General features: G+C 34.4%; 1 protein-coding gene across 5 annotated transcripts in view; it reads right to left on the bottom strand.

Moving 5' to 3' along the window:
• Positions 1-10,700, bottom strand: part of pvalb6 (parvalbumin 6) — a 137,441-nt gene extending 126,741 nt beyond the window's left edge. For all 5 annotated transcript variants that reach the window (XM_073937951.1, XM_073937952.1, XM_073937956.1 and 2 more), the window contains exon 1: positions 10,589-10,700. The gene's annotated coding sequence lies outside the window, so the exon portion shown is untranslated. The remainder of the gene's footprint in view (positions 1-10,588) is intronic.
• Between the last annotated feature and the right edge of the window lie 1,319 nt (positions 10,701-12,019).

Genomic DNA, 12,019 nt, shown 5'->3' with positions numbered 1-12,019 from the left:
ATTTTTCAAGACACTTCTATACAGCTTAAAATTACATTTAAAAGCTTAACTAGGTTAATTAGGTTAACTAGCCAGGTTAGGGTAATTAGGCAAGTTATTGCATAACGATGGTTTGTTCTGTAGACTATCGAATAAAATTTGCCTAAAGGGGCTAAAATATTGTCTTGAAAATGGAGTTTACAAAATTAAAAACTTCTTTTATTCTAGTCGAAAAAAAAAATATATATATATAGACTTTCTCTAGTAGAAAAAAATATCATCAGACATACTGTGAAAATTACTTTGCTCTGTTCAATATCATTTGGGAAATATAAAAAAAAAAACAGAAAAAAGTTCAAAGGGGGGCTAATAATTCTGACTTCAACTGTATATACAGGGTGGGCCATTTATATGGATACACCTTAATAAACTTTACAAGAAGAACAATGGTGTGCTTGGTTTTCCCGTAACTTTATTCTTTCATGAGTTATTTACAAGCCCCATCACATATACTAATGTGCCACAAACAGGACGTTAATATCACCAACCATTCCCACTTTATTAAGGTGTATCCATATACATGGCCCATTCTGTATAACCTCCCTGATCGAGAGGTAACGTCTGATTCCAAAAGAGTCTGAAACTGTGTGATCGGGTCCGATTTCCCATCATGTAATCGGAATTAGACATCCCTAGAATAAAATACTAACAGATAAGCATCCATCTAATTAATCAATTAAAAGCTTAATTAAACTGAACAACAAGCTCCCATCTAGTATCTGAAAGATATCATGCAATGATGTTGCAATTAGTGGCTGAAGTTTATTATAATATTGACCAACAGTGTAAAATTTGCTGGGTTCCAGTAAATTGTTGTCCCAACATAAATCAATTACAGTAACTTGATTGTTTTTACAAATTTAATTGTGTAATATTGGTATAACTACATTTGATGAAGCAGTTGTGACTTGTAATCAGATCAAAACTATAATTTTATTGTGTTAGTAGGGATTATAAGGAATTAACATAACCTATTAAGAATAATCAGGCTTTTAAAAAAAGCTTTTATAATTTTCATCATGAGTTTAGTTAAATGAACTAATGTTAGTTATTGGAGCATTGCACGGTGTTAAAATACACCACCTCCTCATATAGAAACATTTTCAATCAATATTTCAGCATCTAAACTATTAAGCTAATTAATCAATTGGATTAATTCTGCAGTGGGAGTGCATCTAGATAAAATCTAATAAACAATCTATATATTTCTCGAAATATTCTTATTATAGTCTGTGCTATTTTTGCAGTGCTATGAGTGTTGTAAGCATTTTCATGCACATTTTTAGTCAATGATTGATGAACTAATGTTTACTAATTGCATCTCCATAAAATCTAATAAACAATCTATCAACTTTTTGGGGTCCCTTGACACATGTTGAAGACAACCTGATACTGTAATATGCTACTGTGCTTGCAAACAAAACGTTTGCCCTTGCTGAACTGATTGGTGCAAGTGATGGACAGCAGGATAAGATGCACATGAGGCTAACATATGAACAGTCTGAGAGAGAGTGCATGAGACAAGCACCGTCGGTCTAAGCAGGAGGTTATTTAAGGCTCAGTGTCACACAAATATGCACAGAGATAAACATGCACACACACAAACATCTGCGGAAGAGCGCACATATTCACACACACCCAAACCATACACAAGCTCACACACAATAGATCAGATCTTTATCTGTACCGGCAGCACACACACCGTCTTCCTGTTATCTTATTTAAGGCCTTGTGGCATGTGCTTGTTCACTTGTATGAAACGGTGTGTACATTCTTGATTAAAAGGCTGGAGCTGTGTCTGACTGAACTCTGTGAATCTACACTTCAAAGGTGTAAACAACATCATTCTTAAAGTACTGTATGCTTTTCCCTTTTTCAGACATTAAAGATGAGAGTTCATCTACAGTATGAATCCAGTTCCAAGTCTGACTTAAACTTTATAATCTTTGTCATTCTATAAAAACCATAATAAGAATCTATACTACACTTCAAGTGTAAAAAAAAAAGTTTTATTGCAAGTTTACCTTTAAATTTAAATGTTTATAATAATTTAGTTAAATTTTTAAAGAATATTTGCTGTTTTTCTGTTCAAATACCTAAACATTCTTAAATGAACTTACACTAACTTGAGAATTCATTTTGACTAATTTTAAGTGAAAATTTTCAGTAAACAAAAAGTGTTATTACTCCGTTTTTGAAAAGATTTAGCAACTCACAAACTTATTTAGAATTTTCAGTAAACGACACTTATTTGATTATTACTTTTGCTTGTCATGTAAATGATTTATATATTTTTAGAAATAAACATACAAAACTTTTATTTTATAGCTATTTTAAGAAAGTTTAGACATTTGTGCTAGAAAAACAAAACAACAATTCCGATGCTAGTATCGGAAATGCCATCAATACCAGAAAAATATTCTGCCATTGGTATTGGCAAGTACTTGATCCCACAAACCAGGGCAATTTTAAAACAATACATAGTTATGCTAGGCGTCATGATTTTGCCAAGTATGGTGCAATCCTGGATTAACATCCTTGTTGATCCTAGAACATCATTCCAGGGAAATGTAATCCATTCCATACCCTTAAACTCAAAGTTATGCACCCTGCATGATTCACGTTTAACGCCTGCTGCGCATCGCAGTGTTCGTGTTGTCAAGACAACAACGAAGACTTTAAGATGGAAGACAGACTTGTGGTTGCTGTTTTGAGTTAACTGGAGCTGTATGACTCACAAATCTTGAATATCACAATATTATTAATTATTAAAGTTATATTAATATCAACAGAAACACTCTCGCACAATACCCAGCTGATTCAGTGGTTGCCTAGCAACATAAAGCGTACCGCGCTTCTTTTTTTCGTCAACAAAAAATGCAGTGACATGCGCCTCGCTTTTCTGGAACGTAATTGCACGTTTGGTGTGATCGACCCTTTAGACCCCATTTACACTAATTTGTATTAACTTTAAAACGACATTTTAGAATACAAACAATCCACATCCAGCTGCCATTTTACCAAGCATTTAGTTATTTTTTTAGGACGGTAGAGGTTGCTGACAGGAAAGTATTGAGAGGAGAGAGAGGGGAAGGGTCGGCAAAGGACCTCGAGCCGGGAATTGAACTCGGGTCACCGTGAGCCCCATGGTGCTATATGTCGGCGCACTTAACCACTAGGCTATTGGCACCGACCTAACTAGCATTTATGATCAGTTCTCCATCCACAGTACACCGCTGAAAACACACATCACGTGACCAAACACACACACTCTGGCATGCGCTGCAGCAGCATATGCACACGTCTGAGTCCAGGCAGTCAGTGGGTGCTTTAAGCACAAAACTCCAGAGAGCAGTGCACGTAGGACAGTTGTACTGCTATATCGCGTCTCACTATAGTTGTTAAAGGTGATATTTATTTAATCTTGTCTCTATCTAACGACTCTTCTGTCTTTTGAATCTATCAGGTAAAGTGTCACAGCGTCAGTACACTGCTTCAGTCTTTCACTTTTACACTTGAACTTAGTAATTTTAGCAAAAAACCTCAAATACTGTTAGTTGGTTCCTGTTGGTTGTGCACATTTTGTGCTAACCAAGTTTGTCGACACCATTATAACGACACAATCACTCTGCCTATTCATGCCAGTCTCGCAAAAAAAGTGATTGACAGGTGGTAATTTGTATGCAACTTATCTTTTTTATTATCTTCATTTATGATTTGATTGCTTATGAGTAAAACAAAGACAAACTAGTGTTATATTTGGTCCACGTAAACCAAACAGTAGGCTGCAAATGATTAATTTGCTATGAATTAATTAACTATACATAATTAATTCACCGCCACCTAGGACGACGATACCATCATCTATCGCGATGTTTCACATTAGACATTGTACTATGCCAAATTAGTCGACATCACACAACACTACTGTAAACTATTCTCAAAATCAGAGGGGATTATTAGTTGGATAACAATAATGTAGAAGTGCATAAACCAAACCACAAGCCTAAACGTAAGAAACTGTAAATTCCTTAATTGTGATTGGCTGATTAAAATTTTGTTCCAGGGTCAACAAAGATGTTAATCTAAGAACCTGATCCAAGATGTCCTACTTGGCGAAACCAGGTTGGCGTAGTTATGCCCACTAGCCGATATAGCTTAACGTAACGAAAGCAAAAAAGAAGCTACAAGAAGCTACCACCCTTGTTAGATCAGTGTAGAAGAAATGAGAAATGGCACCTTCAACATTAGCAACTTTAACATGAGTAACTTAATAAAGCATTTGTAGAAACCTTATACTGCAGAACACAATGGTTTCAACCCTCATTTTAAGCTCACAAGATAAGCAGTGACAAAGTTGGAAACTTCCTTAAAACAAAAAAAAAAATTCAAAAACAACCAATGAGCCATAAAGATTATCTTTATTTTGATAATTATTCCATTTTATCATTTTGCCTGACCAGTATACATTACCGTAAATGCCTTTCATTTAACAAAATTAGAGGTTTGGAGAAGAAAAAGAGATTATTTTATTATAATATTCACATAGAATGTTTTGTAATTAGATCAGTACTCTGTATCAGCCAATGCCTCGAGGCCAGGTATTGAATCATTTCAGACAACTAAAAGCATCCTAAAATCTTAAAATATAGAAAATATAATCAACATATACATTTGGGAAGATTACACTTTGGGTCAGGGTGTCTGTTTTGAAGCACACACTTGTTTTCATCACTGTTTCAAAGCTGTTAGCATGATGTACTTTAGTTCTTTGAATTTTCAACACCAGGCCTGAACGGCAGTGACACTATCCAGAACATGTCTTTTCTGCCACTGGAAAGTGCTGTGGGTTTATGGACAACCTGTGTGTATACGTGTGTGCTATGCTAGCAGGCTAATGGAGGCTAAATCATAGAGAGGGAGGCTACAAGCTCTTCTCTCTGTTAGCATACATCAGATTTATCTGCTCTTAGTGCTTCAACTCTTGCAAATATGAACGCTGAGTGCCTGTACATCATGCTTCTGCTGCAATAATAATAACAAAGTTTATAGCACCTTTGCTTAGTAGAGAAATGAAGAATATAGCTCTTCATCCTCTCTGTCACCGGGCTATCTTTCAGTATGTGACCTTCTATGGTTGCCAAATATTAGAGGGATTTTTATTAGTAAATATCTTGCTTTGGCTTCAATGATAACTGCTGGCGTAATGTTGAAGCACATCATATTTCATTGATTGTTTTGCTCTCTTGAAGAAAATACATCATCCTTTTGGAGTAATAAAAATATATGAATGAAATCACAGGAATTAGGAGAGGAAATGGATATGATCATCTATCCTTTCCATGGTAACATCATCTGGCTTAGTAGCAAGAGTAAAAAATAACTTTAGTTAAAGCAGATGCAAGACACTGTAAAGAAAAGAAATGTGCAGAAATGCTACAAATTTTCAGCCAGGACATCATCCATTAATTCTGCATAAATTACATAATTAAAAACCTTTTTATATAACATGGTATGCAGCATATATTTTCTCAGATTTAATGTTAAAAGAGCTAAAACTTTAAAAAAGTATAAATACCTGCTATAAAAATGTTAAAATATTTCAGGATAAGATGACAATAAAAATGACGATTGATATTAAGCATATAATATTTACTATTGTCACAATCACCAGCGATCAACCGTCTTAAATGGCTGGAGAATGTTCACACCCACACGAACTACAATCCTGCCTCAACATGAACGACAAGTCCTGTCATGCAACACACTCACACCTGCTCCAAGTCTCCATTGATTACACTAACACAGCTGATGCTGCTCGTGTACTGACTACACTATACAGCTGACATTCTCTTTGTCTTGTTAGGTTTACACCCTGTAACATTACAAAGCATTTCCTGGTATATTTTCTACGTGTTCAGACCCTTGCATTGTTTTATCATTTACCCTGTCTGCCGCCTGTACTGACCATCTGCCTGTTACCTGACGACACCTCCGGTTGCCTTGTTTGTACCCGCTTGCGCCTATTGTTGAATATTCCCTGTCTTACTACTATTCTGAATAAAACCTGCAAAAGGAATCTCACTTCTCAGTCACTTGTCTCCCTTGTGGTTACAACTACAATTTAAACCAGCGGTACCCAAACTTTTTCATAGTAAGGGCTTAAAACCAAATATCATTATGAGCCATGGGCTGAAGGTAAATATACTAAACTATATTATATAAAAGGTGCCATGGGTAATTTCCTAATTCATTTCATAATATTTAAATAATCAACAAAAACATTACATTAAATTTTATTAACTAATTCAGTATAGCTTTAAAAATTATAACTTATTGCAATAAAAACCTGACAACAGTGGAGTTCAATGCTAGAACCACGAGTCAAGCAGAATCTCACCAAAGCCGTCGTATTGTCCTCTATCCATGAGGTGACAGTATGTATATTTAAACTAACTGATAAATTTACAATATTGAATTGAATTGTTTAATTTTGTTAACTTTTAACAGTAAAGCAAATAAACAAAAGGTTACTTTAGATTTAAAATTTTAATCTTTAAACCAATGGTCTTAAACTCAATTCCTGGAGAGCCGCAGCTCTGCACAGTTTATCTCCAACCACCTCCAACTCACACCTGCTTAATAGTCTCTAGTAGTCTTGAACAGAAAGTAAACTATGCAGAGCTGTGGCCCTCCAGAAATCGAGTTTGAGAACTATGCTCTGAACCAGTGTTTCTCAACCACGTTCCTGGAGGACCACCAACTCTGCACATTTTCTATGTCTCCTTGAAAGGGTGTCCAAACTCGGTCCTGGAGGGCCAGTGTCCTGCAGAATTTAGCTCCAACTTGCCTCAACTCACCAGCAAGGATGTTTCTAGAAAGCCAAGTATGAGCTTGATTAGCTAGTCCAGGTGTGTCTGATTGTGGTTGGAACTAAACTTTTCAGGACACTGGTTCTCCAAGACCGAGCTTGGACACCGCTGCCTTAAACAAACACACCTGATTCAGATCTTCAGTTCATCAGCAGAAACTTAAAGACTTGTAATTGGTGTGACAGACAAAGAAGATATCCAAAACATGCAGTGTTGGTGGTCCTCCAGGAACATGGTTGAGAAACACTGCTCTAAACCATCCCCATCAGTTTAACTCTTTTCTCAGAAGGGATGGCTAAATCAAAAGTTACCATGGGTCAACTTTGGCCTGCAGGCCCTAGTTTGGGTATCTCTGAACTAAACTAAAATTAAAAACAAAGATTAAAAATCTAAAGAAAATTATTTAAGTGATAATACATGTAAAAATAATAATAATACTTTTTTGCCTATTAAAAAAAGACATTTAGATAATTTGTTATCTTCTTGTGGACTTTAGTTCAAGAAGTTTAAGTGCTATTTTGCGAATATAAATATGAAATACTAAGACACACAAAGGTGATGTGGGGGCCAGGCATGGGAAGATATCCGTTTTCAAGGTATACCGCAGTTTGGAAAAGTCAAGGTTTAAAAACCACTAAAACTTTCTGTAATACTGTTCCTAAGGCTCTTAAAGTTAATTTTTTTCAAAGTTTTTCATATTAAAAGTAAAAAAAAAAAAAAAAGCAGGATCTCCTCTAAATAAAATAAATAACTCCTGTATATCCTTGAAATAATATTTTAAACAGTGTATTTCTTGAATCTTCTGTAAACAAATATTTTAAATGTGAATAATCATTTAATATTCTTATATTTATTTAATATATGAATATGTAAATGAATATGTGAATGTGAATAATCATTCAATATTCTTATATTTATTTAATATATGAATATGTGAATGAATATGTGAATGTGAATAATCATTTAATATTCTTATATTTATTTAATATGTGAATATGTGAGTGAATATGTGAATATGTGAATGTGTGAATATGTGAATGTTAATAATCATTTAATATTATTATATTTATTTAATATGTGAATATGTGAATGAGTGAATGAATGTGTGAATATGTGAATGTGAATAATCATTTAACATTATTATATTTATTTAATATGTGAATATGTGAATGAATATGTGAATGAATATGTGAATATGTGAATAATCATTTAATATTATTATATTTATATAATATTCTTATAATTTATATTTTTAAAGTTATAAAAGTATAACATTTTAATATTTTCTATTACACATGTAATAGAAAATATGCCATCTCAGGCCATCTCCGGTGCAGCTTCCAATCATTGCCAATGCAGTGTAAAGGTACAATTTTTGAGAGGTGCACATGTACGCAAGCTTGCAAAGACTGCGCCACACCATAGATGTGCATTCAATGCAGAGGTATAAATCAGCCCTAACAGAGCGGGGTCATGTGACATGCGGTAGGAAAAGTAATTAAAAAAATTGACCCGAAAAATTTTGATTGATTATAGGTTCTGAATGTCGATTTCGATTACTTTTCAATTAATTGCCCAGCCCTAGTAGTATAATAAATATTAAAACATTATAAACACTTACATTTTAGAGTGAGGCAGTTTTTTTTAACTGTATAGTTGGAGTTTAACTCCCATTGAGAGTAACGTTTACTCCAAAATTTACTTGAATCTTCATGCATCAAAATGTCAAGCTTATCTGAGGTCATGCTGTACAATGCCAACACTGAGATGATCCACTTAACCAGCACTCACTGTCTCTTCTCCTCCCAGAGGAATGCAGGGCTGCTCAATTAATTGCATTAATTCAGCACATAAATTCCGGTTATCAAGGGAGCGAGTCAGATATGAAGTGAGGGAGAGCGTCTATCTGTCCCGGTGGGCCGAAGCAGAGAGAAGCCTTTCACAACCATTCAAACACAAAGACCAAACAAAAACAAACCACACATAGGCCATTTCTTTTCACTGGTCAAGCACAATGCACTGCCATGAAAAGGAACAGATTATTCATCACAGCTCAGAACAGTTGTTGTTTTAAAACAGATTGTATCCAGAAAACTCTGAAGAGCGTTGATCTGTCAGTGCCCTTGAAAAAGAGCCCCTTGGCTGCTTTATGCTCAGTGAACAGGGGAATTTTAATCAGGATCCTTTAGTCCAGGAACATATTTGTCACCTTCCCAAAAACAAATACAAACAACATGACTCCCTAGAGTAACAACGCAATAAACTTTCCTCCCATTTCAGGGAGACTAAAGGCCGCTGACTGCCAGTGGAGCTTCAGGAGGTGATGGGGAATAAATGAACTTGTGGGACGTCCCACTTTAGCATTTACAGAGATGCAGGTCAATACAAGACTGGCCTGTGTTTTTCCAAGACATATTTTCAAGTGGACTGTGAGATTTTTGTATATTATGCAAAAATGTCCAGAAGCATTCACTATGTGATGCAGTAAAATGACTCAATGATTTCAGTTATGAGAGTAGAAATGATCCCTGTATGGGTTTTTGTTCTTCTATGTTTGTGTTATGGTAAAGCTAAAGGAACACTCCACCTTCAAAAAAAAAAATAAAAGACTTAATTTACAAGTCTCCTAGAGCTAAACAGTTGACTTGTACCATTTTTGCAGCCATTCAGCTGTTTTCTTGTTCTGATGGCATCACTTTAAGCTTAGCTTTCAGTTTTGCCAGTAAAATAATTTCTGCTTGGTGCAGCCATTGTACCGCAGCAGAGTTTCTTGACTATTACATCAAAATGAGAGTACAGTTCCTAGCAATGATTGACTGAAGAAGACTCACGCTTTAAATAGTAAAATTATCAAAACTCTTTTTTTATTTTTTTATTTTATTTTAGTTTTTACAAAATGCTAATATTCAAAATCGGATTCAATTCATTATGTTAAGCAATGCTAAAAGTTACCCCACCAGGATAATAAAATCAGCTGAATGGATTTAAAAACGGTTCACTTCAACTGTTGAACAAAACAAACCTTTTTCAAAAAGGAGCAGTGTTCCTTTAAGTAATTGAGGATTTTCTATGTGTGCGCAAATGTGATGCTAATTTTAAGCAAGCTGCACTTTTCTATCGAATTTACTATATTAAATATTAATCCAGTTCAGGCTATTTTACATTTTAGTCTATTCCTGGGGTGAAAAAGCTGTATTTTCAATTATCATTAAAGTTTTCGGTGTGACATGATTAAGAAAACATGATGATTTGCAAATAATTTAATATTATCTGTATAATAATAATAATAATAATAAGTAGGCTATTGAAATAGCAATTTATAGATTATATTTATAAAGCTTATATTTTCTATAGGCTACCCATCAAAATAAAACTTATGATCCTCAAACTTCTGAACATTTAGTATAAACACCAAGTATGAAGGCTAACTGAAAACTCTTATAGCCTGCAGTAACGTTACCTATACATCGAGAAGTACCTAATAAACCTTTGTATTCTGTAAACTCGGTCGATCGTTTGATATTTAAGTTCAAGTAGGCTACTTTGTTATATATGAATACTTTTTAAGAAACTAGTAGCTATCACTGAGGTAAACATTTTGATTGGTATCAAAACTTTCGTACAAAACAACTCCAATGAATCATCAACAATAACAACCAACAAAGTTAACGGATTACCTTAGAATAGCTTGAATTGCGCCGTCCATCAATTCTTATATCGTTTAAAAATTCCTCTGACAAGACTTGAAATCAGATTTCCCTGTTAGTTCACGTATCTTATGGTTTAACCTACGTCGTTAAACACTCGCGATCTTTAAGTGTAGATCCTGATTGGCTGTCATCGTTCATCAAAAATAAATGGTTCTGCACGGGATTCACGCCATTTAATTCATTTCTCCTATGGACGAAAGTACCACTTTTCATCAAAACCGGTTGTTAAAAGATAATATTTTCAGCAGAAATATGTTTGTTTTGGTTACTAAGAAGTGTGGTCTATAACAATCAGGTGTTATTTTGTATCAATGTAGAACAACTTCAATATAACATCATTTTAAACAAATGTTTGTTACTTTTGACCCCATAGGCAAGGACAAAATAACACATGGGTGGGTCGAAAGAAATACAGTATTTGCTAGATTTACTGGCTTAACCTTCATTAACTCATTTCTTTCGACTTAGTCCCTTAATAATCTAGGTTTGCCACAGCAGAATGAACTGCTAACTTATCCAGCCTATTTTTTACTCCACACAGAAATGCCAACTGACCTAGCCGAGACTCGAACCAGCAACCTGCTTGATGTGAGGCGAACTTGCTTACCACTCCGCCACGTTGTCTTTCTTAATCTTGTCCAGTTCCATCAAATGTTTCAAAAGCAATTCAGTAATGCAAAATGTTACAATTTTCTACACTTTTTAAATATTTTTATTGATATTGGCAACATGAATCTATTCCATAAAATATATTTATCAACAACAATGAAAGCTCCAATGTGCACTGAAAAAAATGATGTCTGCAAAATTGGTGCAAACTATTTTTGTGTGTTGAATTTAAATAAACAAATAAAATTTAGTAATGTTCAATTTAATTAGTTTGTTTAAATTCAGCCCAAATAAATTGTTCACAACCACTCAACTAAAAAAAAAAAGTAAATTTAAGGAATCATCTTTGAATTATGGCTGTTAGCAGTGGGACATAAATAACAGGGTTACTTTTGTCCCCACAGGACCTCTTGCCATTTAAACCTGATTCACTTTTAAACTGAAAAACTCAGAGACCGCACACTTAAGGAAGTGTTATTGCACTGAATAAGATGTAGATTGATCATTACAGTGCTGCATGAAAAAAGAAACACCACTTGTAATAAGGAAAAAATAACCGCTACAATAATTTACTGTTGCACTTAAAAACAGAAATTTGGATCTAAGTCTCAAAATCACATGATATTTGGCAGCTTTATCAAGGGTTGCATGCATGCTGTGTATGCTGTTATAGCCTGAAATTCAAATGTTGTCAGTACTTCAAGAAAATAGTTGTTACTTTTATCCCACTTTTGTCCCCGCTCTTTTCATAATTGCATTGAATTAGAAATATTATTAAACGTCACTTGG

Source organism: Danio rerio, chromosome 3 (assembly GCF_049306965.1).
Source record: "Danio rerio strain Tuebingen ecotype United States chromosome 3, GRCz12tu, whole genome shotgun sequence".
Lineage (NCBI taxonomy): Eukaryota > Metazoa > Chordata > Actinopteri > Cypriniformes > Danionidae > Danio > Danio rerio.
Note: the sequence above shows the minus strand (reverse complement) of the source record. Positions and strands in the feature narration are given on the sequence as shown.